Source organism: Dermacentor silvarum, chromosome 5 (genome assembly GCF_013339745.2).
Source record: "Dermacentor silvarum isolate Dsil-2018 chromosome 5, BIME_Dsil_1.4, whole genome shotgun sequence".
In the NCBI taxonomy this organism is placed as follows: Eukaryota; Metazoa; Arthropoda; class Arachnida; order Ixodida; family Ixodidae; genus Dermacentor; species Dermacentor silvarum.
Window position 1 is genome coordinate 99127155 of NC_051158.1, and position 22384 is coordinate 99149538.

Here is a 22384-nt window from a genome sequence, read left to right on the forward strand (position 1 = left end):
GATTTCTGCCTCGGCGTTCGCCGTGAGGTTCCGTATAGATAAATCTTCGCCGCGCGCCGTATGCCCAGCGGAAGCGTGCGGGGACGCGCGCTATCACGGAGAGCGAACGCACTCAATCTCCCACGCGCAAGCAAGGAAGCGGAAGCCAGCGCCGGAGGGAGCAGGGGGGGGGGGGGCACTTCTCTGCCAACAACCGCGCTCGTCGCTCGTCGGCACAGTCTCTTATCTCTCCCACGCGCAAGCAAGGAAGCGGTAAGCCAGCGCCGGAGGGAGCGGGGGGGGGGGGGGGCGCACTTCTACGCTGCCAACAGCCGCGATCGTCGCTCGCTCGCACCGTCTCTTATCTCCACACGGCTCGACCTTCATGCGCTCAGTTTCCCTTGAAGCGATAGACCGCACGTACGTTCGCCGCTGCGGCGTATCCGCTTGCTGCCAGATTTTGACGGTCGTTGTCTGCAGTCATTCAGTGTGAGCTATTCATGTTTGTTTTGTGCGCGCTCACACCACGCTTGTTCATTCAGTTAGTAATAGTCGGGCCACATTTTCCAACGCACGCTACACATGCAATGCTGCCCGGATCGGCAGTGCGCGCTACAGATGTGTCCCTTCGCACGCGCTGCCCACGGGAAGCGCTTCTCATCAACACACCGTTACACGCGCCTTCTCGTCCTCCTCGTGGTCTCGAGTCTCTCTTCATGTCGGTCTACTTACGCGCAGCACACTGCTTACTTATCAGCTCATGTTTACTACAATTCATATTGCTACCAAAGCCGCTCACCTTACTTCGTATGACATTGCTGTGTTGCTATCGCATTCATTGCTTCGCCCTTAGGCGAAACTGTGACATTTTTTGGTTAAGAATTGACAGGGTTGGTATTCGAGTCTTTTCGCTTTATAGTATGTATATATATATATATATATATATATATCTATATATATATATATAAGATATTATATATATATATATATTGCGTAATTTCGTGGTAGTTAATCATGCGCTCGCTTGCTCCTCGCAGGATCGGTTGGCTGACTGCCCGGTTGACGAGTCCTCGGGCGAAATTGTGAGCCGCTTCGTCGTTCCCGGGATGGGATGATTGCGCAGGGATCCAGATTATTTTTATCTGGTGGGGCGTGAAATGTGTTTTCTTCAGGATTTGTAGCGCCGGTTCGTGGATTCTGCCTTTGGCAAAATTACGCACTGGCGTCTTGGAGTCACAGAAAATATTTTGGCTGCGGTATTTGTGATAGCTATTGCTATCGCGGCTTCTTCCGCGTGTCTTCCAAAAATGGTGAGCGCGGTGATTGTTTGAGGTCGTTTCCTAACACCTCTCTGCGGAGAAAGCGTCGCGTTCTCCGAGTTCGGCTATACGTCTACGTAGACCGCCTCCTCGTGGTTTGCGTATAGTGTTTTCTGGAGTGCTTTGGCCCGCGGGCCTCTCTCCTCTGTTGCTGTGATAATCCGGTTGCATGTTCTTTGGATTGCGTCGACCCTGAGGCGACTGAAGATGTCTCTGGGTATGGGCTCGACGTTTATTTCAGTGCTCTCGTACGGGGTGTTTATTTCCTTAGGATGGTGTCTTCCCGCAGGTGTCTAGGTTAATCTTTCGTATTGGCTGTTCTGTGTGCTTCACTAGTTCGTCGAGCGTGTTGTGGATGCCCATTTTCAGGAGTCTCTCGGTGGATGTGTATCTCGGCAGGTGGAGCCCCGCCTTGTAGGTTTGTCTTATGAGACAGTTACTTTTTCCTTCTCCGCTTTATACAGTTGAGATATGGGGAGAAAATACACGAACGGCTGAGCACGAAAGCCTGGATTAGACGCCTAAGATCCGCTTCCTTCATCCCAAGTGTTTGTTGGCGATGCGTCGGATCAAACGGTTGGTTTGGTTCACGCGTGCCGTAAGTTTGTTGATAGTCATTGTTTTTGTCGTTGCTTTGTAGGTACATACCTATAGTATCCGGATCGTTTGGACCTCGGGGACTAGGTGTCGTCCACGTATATTTCTATCGGGACTGAGGTTTTTGTGTGTCCCGTGGTTGTATCTCATGACGAGAAGTTCCGATTTTTGCGGGACAACGATAATTCTATCTTCTGGCCTGCTCCATTTACAGTAGGTGCTCGATCTCTACGCGCCTTTCCCTTGGTTACCCAGAGTGTACTGGCATGGCCGCCGGTACTCTCACCCCTCCTTTTCAATGTCCCGCTCATACCCACGGTACAGCTGCTCGAAGGAATACCAGTACCACGGCCGCTGGATTAAAAAAAAAAAAAAGGTGCCTTTTTTTTTTTTTATCCAGCGGCCGTGGTACTGGTATTCCTCGAACAGCTGCGCCGGCATGGTATGAGCGTGATATTGAAAAGGAGGGGTGAGAGTACCGATTCCTTGCAGCTTCCCCTGCTTCCCAGTGTGAAGGGTCGGATATGTGAGTGACCCAAAGCGTATCTCCAGAGTTCTAGCGGATAGGAAGCTTTGACGTAGGTATGGGGTTCGCTCGCCTACTCCTAGATTTGAAAGGGCTTCCGTGATACCTCTTGCTTGACTTTGTCGAATCTTTGGTTAAATCCAGAGCTAGGATTGCTTTGGTTCGTTTGCTGTGAATATAGGGTTGATGACCTGCTCCGATAGTCCGAGTCTTGCGTGGAGAGGTGTTGTCTAAAGCCAACATTGTGCTGGGGAAGAGTTCGTGCTTGTCCATGTGTTTTTGCAGCGATCTAGATCACGTGTTCTAGCAATTTGCCCAGGCATGACATGAGGAGATAGGTTTCAAATTTTGTATTTGTAGACTCTTCCCTGTTTTCGGTATGAAGGTTATCTTTGCGTGTTTCCACGCTGCCGGCAGCTTGCCTTTTTCCCAGCATTGGTTAAAGAGTTTTTGTGATAGCGTTGACTGATTCCTCATCCAGGTTTCAACCTGCCGTGGTTGCTCAGTGGCTATATGTGTTTTGGCTGCTGAGCACGAGGTCGCGGGATCGAATCCCAGCCACGGCGGCCGCATTTCGATGGGGGCGAAATGCGAAAACACCCCCGTGTACTTAGATTTAGGTGCACGTTAAAGAACCCCAGGTGGTCCAAATTTCCGGAGTCCCCGACTACTGGTGCCTCATAATCAGAACTGGTTTGGCACGTAACACCCCATAATTTTATTTAATTTAATCTAGGTTTCTCAGAGTTCTGTTTGATTCCGTCCGCTCCCGGGCAGAGAGGTGCTGTGGTTAATTGTGTAGCGCCGCCCCCTCACCTCTGCCGTCGTTATTCCTCGTCCATTCCAGGTTTCGGAGGTCCTTTGTACTCGGAAGCGTTTTCTTGTCGGAGGGATCTAATCTGCTCCTGAGTTCGTCGAGAGTTCGTCGTCTTGAAGGGGGTGTTCGTGTATAATGCGGCCGAGTTCTTGTTTGTGCCGTCTACATTTTCAGGGTCTAGAGGTCCCGCGAGTAGGTGCCAAAAAATCTCGCACGCTTACGGCAAATATTAGCATATAGAATGACTAACTAAAACATTTTCGGCGCTCGAGGTCTGACCGCAATAAATGACCCCTTACCAAGTACTCCGCTTCCAATACTCCGCATTCTGTTCCGCGAGGAAGACGGACACTTAATGGAATGTTGCGATACAGTTTACTCTTTTTATATCTATAACAATGCTTCCCGTAAATCTGAGTACAGGCGCCGGGTGGCAGATATGCTTTACTTGTTTGAAGCGGCAAGCAGGAAGCTTGTTACATATATGTTTCTTCCTCTGCGTTTCGCAAGACCTACTGATGGAAAACTATATACGCAACAATACACACGAGAGATACATCTGCTGAAGAACAGAAAAATATTTGTTGTCCAAGGGAACCGTACAATAACATAGTAGAATGAAGTCGACACTGCGGCCGCAATGCACGCGCAATCACCGAGCGGCATTAAAAAATAAAATAAGAAGATAAAGAAAGGAATTTATTCTTAGGCATAAATACATGTCATATGCAATTATTAACACCATTTGCGGCCTGAATAAAATACCAGCGCGCGAAGTAGTACGAATGACCCTGCCGAGCACGATCGCCAGCAGTTTTCAACGGCGCGACCTTGATGCGGCCCAATCCACTTCGATTGCAGCGCCGCCGCAGTATTTTCCACATCGGGCGCCTCACTGAAACGCATACGTCGCCCCAGCCGCTCGTCCCACTCGACAGTACACTCTAAAACGCCATGTTTGTTCATCGACCGCTCTTCCTGCGTGTCCTTCGCGGGTTAATTTCTACAAAATCCCAGGTTCGGCACCAAAAATGTGAAACAAAGGAGTCTTCGCAGTAGAAGGGCGGAAAAGGAGAAGTTTATTGCCCGAAGCACAGTAGCTACACGTCCGTACTGCCGTTGGAATCACTCAAGGAACGCGTGAACACGGCGGGCCGCTTGCGCTGAACGCGCGCTAGTACCCGTCGTCGTCCTTTTCCTACAATATTTAACAGGCTCGCGCGCGGCGCCATGAAATGCTTTCGTTAACATGAGCGATACCTTTGTCACGGCCGCAAAAAAAAAAAAAAAAAAAAAAAAAGTTGTCGCAGTTTCACCTGAAAGGCGAAGCATCAATTGCGATAGCAAATTTGAAGAGAGCTATACGGAGTAATGATAGCAGCTTTATCAGCTGTATAAACTTGGACATGCAGCAGCACCGCAACGCGCAGAACTGTTGTCGACGCCGTCGGCGTTTTGCCCGCGTTCGCTCAATGCGTGCGGCGTTGGTGACTGTTTGCCGGAGCCTCTGATAAATAAGCACTTGGTGCCGCAGCTAAACTAGGGTGGCTAGAAGGGGAGGTGTGAATACCGGCGGCGCTTTCCTGCAGGCGCGCGTGACCCCCTTGCGCACCGATGCCACCAGGGGAAATATGGCGCTACCGCTCGCGGCGCGGGAAGCATAGCCGCGCCGGCCTGCCGGCCTCGCCTCGCCTCCGTGCCTTCGCCGTCAGTTTGGTCTCGTCGCCTGTTTGTGGTGTTTCTCGCGATACATAGCGTGTTGCACAGCGTCGTCGTGGCATTGCCAATTGCCTTCTAGTATTATTCACGAGGCCTTTCACGCTAGCTCAATCTGATCACCACCGCCTTTTCTTCTTCTTTTTTTTTTTTCTGTTTCCTTAGGTCTATCGTTCGTGACTTTATTAATGGAACTGCAGTCTTGATACCATGTCACATTCCTGCCCTCTCAGAAGATGCCGTGCCCACAGTACTTCCGAACTTGCAAAACTACATTAGAAGGACTCTGACGAAGAAAGAAAAGAAGAGATGTCCACACGCTCCACGGGTCCCAGGTTCGGCACGTAAACCACTCCGTATAGGCAGTTCCGCCTACTATGACCCTGTATGCCTGGACTACATATTCGACTCTCTGAGTACGAATAAAGTATTATTATTATTATTATCTTACAAGAGAAGCGGCGCTTGTCTATTGACAAGACGGGGAATACATGCCCACCGGCAGACGTGAGGCTGTAAATATACAGCGGGATGGAATGCCGTCCAGTCGCAGAAGAATTGTTCATTATCGAGCTTAAGCGACCTTTGAACTGTGGTCACTGCAAAAGTTTAAACAAACATTGCTCGTTACTGGACTGCAGAGTTTGCATTGAACGAAATGCTGCGCCTGTTGTGTTAACCAAAATGGTAGTGTTTCTTCATTGGAGAAGGACTTGCCAGGGCCGCTATTTTGTAGCGATGACTTTAAAGTAATAATGCCTTTTCGCGCTTATCGCGCTTTGTCAGTGGTCAGAGCGACGGTCCGCTCGCGTTATCAACGGGATCAGCCGGCCGTGAACGGTGGATGATAAGACTATTCCAAACTAAGTCATAAGACATCGCTACAAAATCGCGGCCCAGCGTAGCATCTACTTGGCTGGGCAGCTTCACACGAAACCTTTGTGGAATCTAAAGAACAAACAGAAGGGACCTTGGGGGCCTTTTATATCTACCAGTCTATCAGAACCATTCTACAAGCTGGTCAATTATGCCCTTATTGAAACAAACTCACTCGTTAATTGCATGCCAAAGCTTGGCAAAGTTTATGCAGTTGATCAATTGGTGATGTGCCAAAATTGGTTGCCTAGAGCATTCTGCTGCCCTGACAGCATCAGTTGTACGTTTTATTGCGTAACAAGGTTCATTTTTTGCTTATTAGGTGTCATTCAGCAGGGCACTGAGAATAAACTAAAAGCACCGAATATTGCGTGTTGTAGATCAAATTTTACCATAGTTGTTTTTCCTCCTCACTAAATAAACTATTTATGACCAGATCTGTTGGCTGTCTGAAATCATAGTAAATTGCTTATTTGAGCGTCGAAAGGACATGCTACACGTCTTCAAGCGCTGGCACAAAGTGTTTGTACGTCGAGAAGTAATCGGTAATGACTGCAGTTTACAGGTCGTACGTACAGCACGCATAGGGATTACTGCTGACCTCGACGACGACGGTCGCATTTTGAGGGAGTCGAAATGCAAGGCACTGTGTGCCGTAAGGTGTGAGTGCGCGTTAAAGAACCCGAAGTGGTCGAATATTCCAGAGCCCCAGCCCCTATGATCTGATCCGGAGGACAAATAAAAAAAAAAAAAAAAAAAAACGCGTTTGAATCTATCGACGCAATGCGAACTGGGCCCGTAAAATCTCACAGGAGTAGTGATGTGGGCTGATAAAACGTTGATTCATGGATAAAGACGTATATTCCATGACGCTCGCAGACAACGCGCGATACCCGAGGCTGGCGATGCGCTCATTTCGGATGCGTGCCTTCCCGCGCCTCGGTCAACAGCGCCGCCCTGCGGCATCGGTGCGCTGAGGGGTCACGCTTGCGCCGCCGTATTCACACCTCCCCTTCTAGCCACCCTAGCTAAACGTCGCCTCCTTCCCTCCCCCCCCCCCCTCTCCACACGGCCTGTCGCCTTCGAAGAAGGCACGTTTGCTCTACATATATGGTGATTGTAGAGGAGGAAAGAGACGCCTACTTCTGCAGCCCTTAAGGGAGCACAGCGCAGAACGCGCGTTTGTACTCCGCCGTGCGTTCACTCCCCGTGAAAGCGCGCGTCCTCGCGCCCGTTCACTCGCACATACAGCGTGTCGGCGCGCGGCGACGATTTCATCTCCATTGACGTCATACGGAACCTCACGGCGACGGCGACGGCAGAATCTGCTTTTGAGTGTCCATATAAATTGCTATCGCAATAAAAAAAAATGCGAGTTGCCGCGTCAGGCGGGCTGAATTCTCGACCGCTTGCTGGCCGAACGGCGCTAGCTGACGGGGTTGGGACGCGTCAGCGTCCACGCGCGACGGCGTTCCTGACGAATTTTTATGCCGATGCCGCTTTTTTTATGCTTTTTTTATGTCCCCCCTCCCCTAGCTAACGGGGTTGGGACGCGTCAACTTCCACGCGCGACGGCGTTCCGAGCGCGTTCTCCGGCTTTATGGTTTTTTAATGTCCCCGGCTGGTCCGCCGCGGCGGATGACATCGTTTTCGATGCACGTGGCAGGTCGCACCTTTTTTTTTTTTTTTTAATCCAGCAGCCGTGCCTGTGCATTCATCATCTTGTAAAAAAACGCGATCCATCGTCACAATGCATGGGGTGGAGGTGCTGGGTAAGCCAGCTACTACCAGTGTTACCTGAGGGACAGAACGGAAGCACAACACTGCAGTACAAGCTTAGCAGCACGCGAGCCAACCCAGCTTCGTTCTCCTCTTCATGCAAACTCCGTTCGCATCTTCCAACATCAAGAGTGGAAAGAGGCCACTGTCACGGGACATATGTGTTCCTTAATTACACACGTGTGCACCCACTGTATCCTGTCAGCACAAGCACCGAGCCTTATGTATACAAGCACCAAGACACAGCTACTTTGGACGTGGCTTGGGTGATTTGAGCGTTTTTTTTTTCACCACCTTGCAAGGGCGTAGCTAATCTTCTAGAAATAATGAGCACTGCAGAAAACATAAACAGCATCAACTTTCGCTTCATAAACAAAATATTAGTTATCTACAGCTAGGGCCGCACTTTTCACCCCAGAACACGGGATTTAATATTGAAACGCTGTTTAGACCCTTGCCCAAAGTCAGTCATGATTTTTTCTGTTATATATCAGTGTACCTCTTGTGCAGAAAACAATTTCCAGTAGGTGTCACCAAATTTTACTGTTTTCTGGCTTCAACGGTAGTATGGTTGAAAGTGATACAAATGGTCGTATTACGTTGTGTGTAAATGTGCGTTGGAGTATCCTAAGTGCCAAATAGAACAGAAAAGCAAGATGACATAAAACAATTAAATTCTGGGTTTTCACATGGCAAAACAACAATTTGATCATAAGGCACACCGTAGTGAGGATTTTGGATAATTTTCACCACCTGGGTTTCCTTGTCGCCCCTATGTCCAGTACGTGGGCGTTTGTGCATTTCATCGTCATCGAAATGTGGCAGCCGCGGCTCGAATTCGATCCCGCGCTCTCCAGCTTAGTAGCACTATGCCATAGCCACAACGCCACCACGGCAGGTAGCAAGATGACATAAAACACTGAAAAATCGAAAGCTGGCCTAGTCAGCACCAACCTGCATGAATTTGAGTTCTTGTATAAAACTAATTTTGACCTTGAGTTGAAAAACCTGGTGCACCTAATGTTGAAGATAAAACATACAAGAAAAAATATTGACAAAGCTTTAGAGAATGAAAATGCACAGGGTAAGCCCATCAGAAAGTATGTGCTTTGTATTTGAGTGAGGGTTTCTCACAAGAGTTAAAATGTGCTTTGTAATGAGAGCCAATCCTTAATGCTGATAGCCCTAACAATGTGATCACATTACAGTCATTCAATGTGAATCTAGCTCCTTTGCTTTTTCCTCCAAGTTTGACGTCGGTGTCTCACCAACTAGATGCAGCGGGGGCTCTCTCTCATACACCTCTGTGATGAACAAGGAAAACATGAACAATTACAGGACAAAAAACTCCTGCATGAGAGTCTTGGTGGCAGGTCTCTGCACTTGCGTAACGGGGGTCTCTAATAGCTCATGCCATTCAGAGATGTTGAAGGATTAAACACATTTAATATTCTTTGTACTTACAGCTCTGGTCACAATGCTTCCGTCGCCAATCGTGCAAAACACTGCATTAGCCTGCAAGTCATTATTGCATTCACACAATTTACCATGAGGCCATGTGAATTTTTTAGGCAGGAGGGATAGATCATTACACAAGTTGGAAATGAGAATGAAGCAGCTCTCATGGATTGTGGAACTAATGTTATGGAAGCATTTTGCTGGTAACAGGGTACAAAGTATTGTTATAGGGTTAACATGAAGCATTAGCAGGAGGACCAACATGTTTGTGTAAAACGAACAACTTTGTGTGCTGACAGCAGCAAGACGACAATGACCACGATAGTGTTACATCAATGGCATGATCGCTACTCTGGCCATTCGACGTGAGCTTAGGACATGCCGATTCTACATATGTACTGGACGAGCATACGCATGAGAATTATGGATTGAAAGTCATCAGTGACTATGTGTTGTACAATTCTACATACCTATAGTTATGTCATGTGATTTTTGTAAAACAACATGGCGTCACGGGTTCCTCAGCTGAAAGCGGTTTTTATAGTTTCTATTACAGGGTGTTTCTCAGAAAGCTTCATAGTTGAAGGAAAATTTATGTTGGTCCGGGTATCGAACCCAGGACATGCTAAAGTCGGGTGGTTGACAATTTTACTTTTCATGGACCCTCTTTCACTTTGTGGGCTTCCGCAGAACTGATTTGCCAATACCTGAGCATAGGAGCAGGCAAATGGTTGATGGCACAGACTTTGACAGCCTCGATGCTGTGGGGTAGCATACAAGAGCTTACTGGCCACTTGCCTGCTTATAGGGTCACACGCTATTAAAATGAACTAAATTCTGCGGTATTCCATGCCAAAACCACAATCTGATTAAGGAGCCAGTCGTAGAGCATTTTTACACTTCACCCCCATCGAAAAGCAGCTGGCGCAGCGCGACGGGATTACCCCTGCAATTAAAACGATGTTTCACATGTGCCGACATGGCTGTGAGTAGTGCTGGCTAACACTCCCAGGGTAATCTACTATACATATGCAAGCACCGAAGAACGTTGACAGGACGGTTGGTACGGTAGCTTAATGGTAAAGCAAATGCATGCATAATGTGGAAGATGCAGGTCCAACTGCAAGTTGCAGCACTTTAATTTTCCTTGTCCTTATTATTTATAAATTACAATTAACCACAATTTCTTTCTCCTATGCTTTTTCTGGCTTCATTGTCCATTTTGTTCATGTGATTGTAACTAATTAAATACTGAGCCGGTAGGATCCCCACATTCCTCTCGCTTCTTTTGACTGTAGCATGGAAAGTGGTATCGTGCCACACTACTCACAACCTCAAAAATGTAAAACAACGTTTTGGGGCACCAACACAAACATACAAAGGAAGGACACATACAAAGTGCTAACTATGAACTGATTTATTGATTCAAAGGATGAAACATAGGATGCAAATGCATCCCAACACGCAAGATATGTGCAACACATGCAACACGCAAGACACGGAGGTTGTCACAATGCTCGTTTATTTAATAATGCTGCAAGTTGGCCTCAAACAAGTGCAGGATCTCTCTGATAAAATATGCCTCATGCACTGCCCAAAATCATAACACACGGTTCACATGAGTAGGCCTTGCAAAGTGTGCTAAGATACGCACCATCAAATGTATTTGAATTGTTAGGAGTGCTCCATAATATGGTCATTTAAACACTAGTCCATCTGACCCAGTCCATCTGACCCACCTAGGACTTGCCAGAGTTATCTCGTAGATAACGCCCACAATGGAACACACAAAGTCCTTGTGTGGCTCTTCACACATCCTTGTCTCTCAGTACTCGTGGTACAAAGAAACTATTAGGCCAATCTGTTAGGTGTGGGAGGAAGGCATGTCCATAGGTCGGCAGTGTGGGAGAATACTCACTCACACTCACTCACCATAATTTTTTCCAGGCCCCGCACTCACTCAAGTTCACACTCACCTCCACTCACACTCACAGCACTCACTCGCACTCACTTCCACTCACACTCACTGGCGCTCACTTGCACTCGCACTCACCTCCACTCACACTCATTGGCACTCACTCGCACTCACACTCACTGGCACTCACCAGCACTCACAATCACTGGCACTCACTCGCACTAGCACTCACCGGCACTCACAATCACTGGCACTCACTCGCACTCGCACTCACCTGCACTCACACTCACTGGCACTCACTCGCACTCGCACTAACCTGCACTCACACTCACTGGCACTCACTCGCATTCACCTGCACTCACAATCACTGGCACTCACTCACCTGCATTCACACTCACTGGCACTCACCGCCACTCACACTCACTTGCACTCACCACTTTGAAATGAGCGCGAGTGTGAGTGAGTGCACTCATGAGTCACTGTGCCGATCTATACCGCTCACAATTCGTGTATATGCATAATGAAGCTTCCAATTTAGCACCTGTTGCATCGGGAGTGCGCCGAGGCAGTGTTTTGGACCCAGTTTTATTTTTAATATACATAAGTGTTTGCCTTCCCGATTACATGGTAACATCCGTCTATTCGCTGACTATTGTATTTCGTACCGCGAAATTATACACAGTGATAATCACCATATATAAAATTCTGCCTTTTCTTGGTGTCGGGAGGGGCAGATAACTCTAAATGCCCAAAAATCTGTAACGCTAACAGTAAGAAAGAAACAGATATCTGAGTTTACTTACATTATTAATGGCACACCTCTCACTTGTGCATTTAAGCGTAAATATTTAGGTGTCACTTTAACATACGCTCTCCGATGGGAAAGCCATGTTAACAAAATAACCTCAAGTTGAAATCAATGTACATGCTGAGCACTAAAGCAACTCTTCTTTCTGAGAAGACACCTTCGTCTTGCGCCCCCAGATAAAATTTGTTGGCCTACAATATGCTTGTTCGAACAGTGCTGGAGCAAGCCAATATTGTTTGGTTTCCGTACACAAAAGAACTCATTACAAGAATGGAAGGGATGCAGAGGAAGGTAATAAGGCCCTGTTTTAATAAATACAAGTTAACGGATTCATTGACTGAATTATTAAAGAGAGCTGCTTTATTAACTCTGCAAAGTAGAGCAAAACTAGCACAACTAAAGTTTTCGTTTCAATTTATTCATGGTGACATAAACATTGACGTCAGCCCCAACCTCTCTCTGTCCATCTCTCTGTCATTGACATTAGACGTGTGCATGCTTGCCACCCATGCTCGCTAAGCTCCCCTTCGGTCGGATTGAGCCAAGAGAGCAGGAAATAGAGGGAGAGATTGACAGTCCGAATACTTAGTCAACCAAACAAACACAAAAGAGAGAACAAAGTGGTATCTATCATTGCATCTTTGCTTTTTCTCCATGAATGCGAGCGTGCGTGTCTGTTACTCTGTGCCAACTTGGCTAGTCCCTCTTCCGCTCGGCCTGTTTATATGAGGAGCTTGTACGTGTATGTTTAAGAAGGAAGCAGGAAGAAAATGAGGAGCCATTCCACCCTCTGAAGGCGGATGACCAGCGAAGGTGTAGCAAATCACACGGTATTAAGCGTCTTCACTCAGTGGAAGTCATGGCAAAATTTGCGGGTCATGATTTGGATCTGTCTGCTATCAGCGCTCCAGCCCATACATATTCCCTGGCGTATTAAAGAAAATGACGAAGTTTCGCCCGAAAGGCGAAGATTCGATTGCGATAGCAAATTAGTAAAGAGCTATACGAAGCAAGGATAGTGGTTTATTGGGCTGTATAAACTTGTAAACATTGGCCTACTAACTAAATAGACAAGCACGGTGTCATGCGCGCACAGGTAAACATGAATGCATCTCGCTCGATGACCGCGGAAACTCGCTGTGAGAACGCTGGAGTAAGGAGGCGCAGCTATAGCCACGAGCTAATTGACCTTCATGCCGCCTCTCTCTTCAAAGCGAACTAAACGTCGAAAACACAGCGCATACGAATTTACCGGCTCTAGCTGAACACTGTTCACGTCGCAAATCGCTTTGAAGAGGAGGCCCGCACGGGCGCATATTTTTTCCACGTCGCAAATCGCTTTCGAGATACGACACCCACGCGGCCGCCGCCGGAGCAAGACAGCCTTCCCCCCCCCCGATGCCTGACGCCTGACAGAAGCAGTGCGCAAAATTGAGCAGCAAGTGTCAGCTGATCCTCGCAAGCTTTCACTCGCACACACAGCGTACCGCCGGCACGCGGCGACGATTTTACCGTGTTTGGACTTTATACGGAACCTCACAACGACGTCCACAACCACGGCAAAAATTCGCTTGGAGTGTCCATATAATTGCTATCGCCAATATAATATGTCCGCTCATCTCATTATACATTGTCTCACTCATGCCTGAACCTTGGATTATTACGACCTTAGTGAGTGGTTTCTCTCTTGGCATGCACAAACTGCTAGCGCAATAAGTCATCACCACGACGTGAGCTTGTACACACAACGTGCCTGCATTTTTCCGCAAGCAAGGTGAACCGATATCACCTTTGCTTGTCGTTCAAGCACTCACCACGTTCACACTCGCTTCCACTCACAAGCACTCACTCATGTTCACACTCACCTGCACTCACACTCACGTTCACACTCGCCTCTATACACCCAGAAGCACTCACCACGTTCACACTCGGAGCACTCAGTCACGTTCACACTCAGCTTCACTCACACAGCACTCAGTCACGTTCACACTCATCTCCACTCACACTCATAGGCACTCACCATGTTCACACTCACTTCCACTCACACTCACTGGCACTCACCTCCACTCACACTCACTGGCACTAACTCACACTCACCTCCACTCACACTCACTGACTTGCACTCACACTCCCTGGCACTCACGTGCACTCGCACTCACTTCCACTCACAGTCACTGGCACTCACTCGCACTCACTTCTACTCGCACTCGCACTCACCTCTACTCACACTCACTGGCACTCGCACACACCTGCACTCGCACTCACTGGCACTCACCTGCACTCACACTCGCACTCACCTACACTCACACTCGCTGGCACTCACTCGCACTCACTGGCACTCACTCACACTCACACCCACTGGCACTCATTCGCACTCGCACTCATTTCAAAGGCGTGAGTGCGAGTGCGAATGAGTGCCAGTGGGCGTGAGTGAGTGCACTCATGAGTGAGTGCGCCGACCTATGGGCATGTCGTCATCAGATCAGCAGTGGCCACTTATGGGTGTGTCCCCCTAAATCCAAGGGTCAACATCAACGTAGCAATATGTACCAAAAGACAATATCGTATTTTCTGGCGTATAAGTGGCTGTTTGTTTCTGAATTTTTCGATGGCGTGTTTTATAGAACAGTGCAACTTATAGACTCTTTCTTTTTCAGAAACTGCGCAGTTGCTACCAGAGTACAACCCAGGCCCCCTCCCTCGCACTGCCTTCCCGCTTTCCTCCCTCGTGTGCGATTCGGCTCATGCTCGCACGCTTTCACTCGCACTTACATCATCTGGCGCGCAGGGACGATGTTATCACTCTTCGACTTTATACGAAACATAACGGCAAACCCGACGGCAGAAATGCGCCATGAGTGTCCATACCATTTCTATCGCAATAATATAGGAATGGCACCCATACGCTTGTGCGTGACCTGTGTTCACGAAGTGAATCAACACTGTATTTGTTTCAAACCAATTACTGAATGAACAGGTGCGTCTTATACAAAGGTGTGAGTTATAGACCAGTAAATACGGTACTAAAGCTAAAGAAGCACATTATTCAGACAACTGAAGTGTACAAAGCATTACAATGAGCATACTCATATTGTATGGTTGTGCAAGCCGTAATTATTCAGATTGAAATAAACATTTAGTACTGCTCAAATAATAAAAAGTCACAATATAACAAAACAAACTGCTGATTTTACCGGCTGCACTATATTGAGCCCAAACTGTACATATAATTTTTTTCTGAACTATAACAGCTTTCTGTGGGTCAGTTTTCATAATATGTTTTGCACTATGTTCAATAACATGCTGAGAAAAGATCTAGAGCAAATATGGTGACACGAAAAAAGTGTTTCAGGGCCTTTTTAAGAGCACATGAAATACTTGTGCTACATGATGCAGTAGAACACTATGCAACATGCTACACGTCTGTAGATTTCTAATTCAGACTCTAGTTCAACATGGTTGTTGATCTACCCTTCAGTATCATGGTGCTGTGCTCTCTTATGTCTGCTCAACTGATTAGACCGCATAAAGGACTTGGAGCAGACAGTGCAACTGTATGGCCGGTCACCTGTGAGTTCGCTGGTGTATCTTCAGGTCACTCTTCAATGAGAAGCACTGAGGGCAGGAAGGGCACTGATATGGCTTCTTGCATGAGTGGGTGCACAGGTGTTTCACAAGATTGGCCTTCTGTGAGAAGCTCTGAGAACATAAAGGACACTGAAATGGCTTCTCACCTGTGTGGGTCCACAGGTGTTTACTAAGATTGGCCTTCTGTGAGAAGCTCCGAGAGCATGAAGGACACTGAAATGGCTTCTCGCCTGTGTGGATGCGCAGGTGTGTCTTAAGAGTGGATTTCAGTGAGAACCTTCCGAGAGCATGATGGACACTGATATGGCTTCTCGCCTGTGCGGGTGCACAGGTGTTTCATAAAGTTGGCCTTCTGCGAGAAGCTCCGAGAGCACGAAGGACACTGATATGGCTTCTCGCCTGCGCGGGTGCACAGGTGTTTCCTAAGGTTGGCCTTCTGCGAGAAGCTCCGAGAGCATGAAGTACACTGAAATGGCTTCTCACCTGTGTGGATGCACAGGTGTTTCATAAGGTTGGCCTTCTGTGAGAAGCTTTGAGGGCATGAAGGGCAATGAAATGGCTTCTCACCTGTGTGGGTGCGCAGGTGAACGTTTAGGGTGTCTCTTTTTGAGAAGCTCTGAGAGCATGAAGGGCACTCAAATGGCTTCTCGCCTGTGTGGGTGCACAAATGTTTCATAAGGTTGGCCTTCTGTGAGAAGCTCTGAGGGCATGAAGGGCATTGAAATGGCTTCTCACCCGTGTGGGTGCGCAGGTGAACGTTTAGGGTGTCTCTTTTTGAGAAGCTCAGAGAGCATGAAGGGCACTCAAATGGCTTCTCGCCTGTGTGGGTGCGCAGGTGCTCTTTCAGGTGGGTCTTCCGTGAGAAGCTCCGAAGGCAAGAAGGGCATTGAAATGGCTTCTCGCCAGTGTGGACGCTGGCATGTGCTTCCAGATGAAACAGTTTATCAGTCTCATATTCACAGAGGTGACATCGGTGGAGACATCCTCGCTTTGAGTTGTCACAAGTGGCACTTGATTGAGAAATGGAAGGCCTCGATACTGCACAAATAAAACGAAAGTAAAAGTTCTTTTGAAATGCCAGAAAAGGACAGAGAAGCTAAATTTAATGAAAAGCTTTCTTTTTTTCATTTTTGATTGCGAGATCTTAAGGGTGATTTCTACTATGAAGAAACAAAGAACTCCTAATGGTCCTCTTTAATTTACTCAATATTGCTGCATTTGAATGCTTCATGAATGAATTTGAATGCTGTTTGTGAAGTCCACCTATAAAAATTATTTTTCATAAAGGTAAAAAATGAGAAAGTGAGAGAATGTTAAGTGTTCAAAGACTTTCAGAAATTTCCACAACCCTTAGAGAAAAGTTTTAAAATGATTTGACCCAGCTTGCTCTCTGATCCTCAATGAGCATTCGAGGTGCGGAAGCCATTCTTGGAACTTGCAAAACATGATTTGCAGGCATGACGATTTTGTCTCATATGAGAATTTACGAGATTTCTTCTTGATCACATGCTGAATTTGGGCCACACGTTTTGCAAGTTGAGATTGTAAAGAGCCATCTAGGAAACAGAATATTTTCCCCCATATAACGCGCCAAAACATACAACCCGCACGGTTTCAGAAGAGCCTAGAAAAGAAAAAGAAAATATGCGCCCATAACCCATGCAAAAACTGCATGACACCCTCAGATGTTTACAAAAACACTGTCCATTTTGGGACAAACGACTTGTCCATGTCCTATCTTCAGCCAGTGATTCTGTTCCACCATTATCGGACACGCTGCTGGGCCACTGAGCTCCACTACTTCACCGGTTCTACTTCACTTACGTTCTACTTCACCGGCGCTGAGTGCACTATTTGCTAACTGCTAAACGCAAAATGGAGAAGGAAGCTTAAGAGTGGAAAGACGTTGGGGTTCCCCACGAGATAACAAAGGGTTGAGTAGGTGGGAATCTTGCCCTGAAGTGTGGCTTTGTGGCAGCATACGCCATGCTGCAAAGAAGCCATGCCCGACATCGAAATTCTTGTAATCCGCACGTCATCTCTGAACTTACTGTGAAATTTTTACAATTCTTGGTGCAGGTTATACGCGCAAAAATATGGTAACTTCTTTCTGAGTGATCTCGCCATTCTTCACTTGAGAAAACTACTTGACAACCTGGAATATTCTCAGTGCCATCCTTATAGGCTTAAGAAAGTATGACAACATCTTCGGTTGCAGTTTTGTTCAAAGTGAAACAATTTGGCATGCACTCCTGCCACAATTTTGTGATGGCAGAGTGCAAGGAGAAGATCCTTGTGCTCTGCCATCATGCTCTGCCATCACAATATAGTGGCAATTGATAGCTGGAACTGACAAGGAATGGTCCAACAAACTCCTCCCTTTGCAAAGTGCAATGCATTTTAACACACCAGCAGGTGAACGTATAACATTACATAACATAAACAACTGGGTAAAAATAGGACAGGCAAGTGTACACAACGTTAGTTTCTGGTTACATTTGGGTCCACGCTCGTGCTTGGTTCTTGAAAGGCAAAGTTGACCAATGAATCCTTGAAATGCTGTTGCATCTTCACATGAAGGAATAGCACATGAAGATGGTAGCTGGAATGGCTAGGAAAAAAACTTAGTTTGACTTGTATACGACTAAACCAGTCGAACAGGAAACAACAACAGAATATAAAAGTTATTGGGGAAATAATGCAGCAGTTTGTAAATTATGACCCACATGAACATCACCTCAATAAAAAAAACATTAATTTCCTATGACTAGGGCTACACTCATCATATGCTTCTCCCCAAAGCCTGCGTTCGATTGTTATCACACTCACCTAATACTGTTTGCAACATAGGAATTGAAAATCACAATCACAACTTCAGACAGAAAAATTCTCCATGACATTCTCCGTGTCACGATTGCAGTATTCGACACTCTGAGTAGCAAGCTTATCGTTGCAAAAAACACTAAAATGAGTACCACAAATATTGGCCGTCGGTCCCTTTAATAAAATGTTTGCTTTCACTTCTGGCCCACTCCCCCTTGTCATCAGAGCAGAATTTTTATGCATTTCAATGTTCACAGGTTGGCAGTTGTTCCCCGACGCACCAGAATGCAATGCAGCTTACTGCAGACACATTTAGAATCTAAGTTCCAGTTCTGTTACCTCTATCAGATATACCAAAATGGCTAGCTTTTTATTTTGCTGTATTACAGTAGAATCCTACTGATACGTTTTTCGAGACATCACAGAAAAAACATGTAACCACCGGGAAAACGTAACAGTCAGGAAGGCCGCAATTGCCACAGCAATGCCAGAAACAGCTCTGAATGGCTGCCGTAACAGTTATTAGACATCTCGGTGCTGTACCTTGACTGGGGACGGATTCTGCACGTGTATATAACGAAAGGACACATACGATGTTTCAAATTTAAGATGCTTCACTGCAATGCTTTGCACATGCTTACCGCATAACACAGGTATATTGTGGGAAAGCTGAATAAATAAATGTGGCAATTCGGCGGAGGCACTTAAGACTGCTTACTTCTGTGAATGCAAAAGCATTAAACTCCCTTTGGTTAAATGTTGCCTGCGATCTAACGGCACCTCGGTAAGGCCAAATCAAAATGCGCCAACAGTCTTAACGCGCTCGCTTGCCCACGAGGAGTTCATAATCGAGTGATCACTAGGCAGCGCCACCTCCTCCCCATTGGCTGCAGCCGTCACGTGATCAATGATGCATGCACTAGGCCACACCTTTAGTCAACCAGAACCTTGAAGCCACCGTGCTGTTGGGGGAGCACGCTCATCTGCTCGTCCATTAATGCACCCCAGAAGTTTGGCTTCGATGCCCACCCAGATGGAAACTTCCCAAATGTTCTTTTCAAAGCCATTGATTTGTTGTTTATGGGATCCTCCCTGAGAAATTGGACGTCAATCTGAGCATTTTTTACTCTTTACGCCATCGGCCATTTTTGTTTCGGTCGCTTATTGCAAGCTTTGGACACTAGTAATGCACGGGACACTTGCTGAACGTGCTAGTTGCGTATGGAAACGTACAGGCTGTGAGTGACGTATTGACGTGCGTGAAATCACAGCACTGCAATTTATGCAGGCGCACCTGCGAGATTAACATCGACTCACCGGCTGAGAATGCGGAGCCTGCGAGGCTTAGGGTGGACGGCTTTTGGTTTGACATTTGAGCCCTTTTACACAAGAGAATACACAAGAGAATTATGGATTCTAAGTCATCAGTGACGATGTGTTGTACAATTCTACATACCTATAGCTATGTCAGGTGATTTTTTTAAACAAAATGGCCTCACGGGTTCCTCAGCTGAAAGCAGTTTTTATAGTGTTTTTTTTACAGGGTGTTTCTCTGAAAGCTTCATAGTTGAAGGAAAATTTATCCTGGTCCGGGCATCGAACCCAGGACATTGTGCTAAAGTCGGTTGGATGACAATTTTCCTTTTCTTCGACCCTCTTTCACGCAGAACTGATTTGCCCATACCTGAGCTTAGTAGCAGGCAAACGGTTGACGGCACAGACTTGATGCTGTGAGGTAGCATACAAGAGCTTATTGGCCACTTGCCTGCTTATAGGGTCACACGCTATTAAAATGAACTAAATTCTGTGGTATTCCATGCCAAAACCACAATCTGATTATGGAGCCCCTCTAGAGCATTTTTACACTTCATCCCCATCGAAAAGCAGCCGTCGCAGCGCGACTGGATTACCCCTGCAATTAAAAGGATGTTTCACATGTGCCAACATGGCTGTGAGTGGTGCTGGCTAACACTCCCAGGGTAATCTACTACACATATGCAAACACCGAAGAACGTTGACAGGACGGTTGGTACGGTAGCTTAATGGTAAAGCAAATGCATGCATAATGTGGAAGATGCAGGTCCAACTGCAAGTTGCAGCACTTTAATTTTCCTTGTCCTTATTATTTATAAATTACAATTAAGCACAATTACTTTCTTCTATGCTTTCTCTGGCTTCATTGTCCATTTCGTTCAAGTGATTGTAACTAATAAAATATTGACCCGGTAGGACCCACACATTCCTCTCGCTTCTTTTGACTGTAGCATGGAAAGTGGCATCGTACCGCACTACTCACAACCTCAAAAATGTTAAACATTTTGGGGCACAAACACAAACATACAAAGGAAGGACACATACAAAGTGCTAACTATGTACTGATTTATTCATTCAAAGGATGAAACAGGATGCAAATGCATCCCAACACGCAAGACACGTGCAACACATGCAACACACAAGACACGGAGGTTGTGACAATGCTTGTTTATTTAATAATGCTGCAAGTTGGCCTCAAACAAGTTGGCCTCAAAATATGCCTCATGCATTGCCCAAAATCATAACACACGGTTGACATGAGTAGGCCTTGCAAAGTGTGCTAAGATGCGCACCATCAAATTTATTTGTATTGTTAAGAGTGCTCCATAATATGGTCGTATAAACACTAGTCCATCTGACCCAGTCCATCTGACCCACATAGGACTTGCCAGAGTTAGCTCGTAGATAACCCCCACAATGGAACACACAAAGCCCTTGGCGTGGCTCTTCACACATCCTTGTCTCTCAGTACTCATGGTACAAAGACACTATTAGGCCAATCTGATAGGTGTGGGAGGAAGGCATGTCGTCATCAGATCAGCAGTGGCCACTTATGGGTGTGTCCCCTTAAATCCAAGGGTCATCATCAACATAGCAATATGTACCAAAAGGCAATATCATATTTTCCGGCGTATAAGTAAGTGGCTGTTTGTTTCTGAATTTTTCGTTGGTGCGTGTTATAGAACGGTGCAACTTATATACTCTTTCTTTTTCGGAAACTGCGCAGTTGCTACCAGAGTACAACCCAGCCCCCCCTCCCTCGCACTGCCTTCCCGCTTTCCTCCCTCGTGTGCGATTCGGCTCATGCTCGCACGCTTTCACTCGCACATACAGCATCTGGCGCGCAGGGACGATTTTATCGCTCTTCGACTTTATACGGAACATAACGGCAAACCCGACGGCAGAAATGCGCCATGAGTGTCCATACCATTTCTATTGCAATAATATAGGAATGGCACCCATACGCTTGTACATGACCTGCCTTCACGAAGTGAATCAACACTGTATTTGTTTCAAACCAATTACTGAATGAACAGGTGCGTCTTAAACAATGGTGCAACTTACATAAATTTTTCTGAAAAAAACTGCCATTTTGAGAGGGGGTGCAACTTATACAAAGGTGCGAGTTATAGACCAGTAAATACGGTACTAAAGCTAAAGAAGCACATTTTTCAGACATCTGTAGTGTACAAAGCATTACAGTGAGCATACTCATTATGTAGGGGTGTGCAAGCCATAATTTTTCAGATCGAAATAAATATTCAGTACGGCTCAAATAATGAAAAGTCACAATATAACAACGGAAATTGCTGATTTTACCAGCTGCACTATATTGAGCTTAAACTGTACATAGAATTTTTTCCTGAACTATAACAGCTTTGTGTGGGTCAGTTTTCATAATGTATTTTGCACTATGTTCAATAACATGCCGAGAAAAGATCTAAAGCAAATATGGTGACCCGAAAAAAGTGTTTCAGGGCCTCTTTAAGAGCACATGGAGATACTTGTGCTATCTGTAGCAGTAGAACACTATGCAACATGCTACACGTCTGTAGATTTCTAATTCAGACTCTAGTTCAACATGGTTGTTGATCTACCCTTCAGTATCATGGTGCTGTGCTCTCTTATGTCTGCTCAACTGATTAGACTGCGTAAAGGACTTGGAGCAGACGGTGCAACTGTATGGCCAGTCACCTGTGAGTTCGCTGGTGTATCTTCATTCAGGTCACTCTTCAATGAGAAGCACTGAGGGCAGGAAGGGCATTGTTATGGTTCTTGCACGAGTGGGTGCACAGGTGTTTCACAAGAGTGACCTTCTGTGAGAAGCTCTGAGAACATAAAGGACACTGAAATAGCTTCTTGCTTGCGT

General features: G+C 46.4%; 1 long non-coding RNA gene across 1 annotated transcript; it reads right to left on the minus strand.

Moving 5' to 3' along the window:
- Nucleotides 1–10471: 10471 nt before the first annotated feature.
- On the minus strand, nucleotides 10472–22228 carry LOC125945920 (uncharacterized). Its single transcript, XR_007467212.1, has 2 exons — nucleotides 20893–22228; nucleotides 10472–10806 (listed from the first exon to the last, which is right to left on the minus strand). It is a non-coding gene; the product is annotated as an uncharacterized LOC125945920 (long non-coding RNA).
- Nucleotides 22229–22384: the final 156 nt, after the last annotated feature.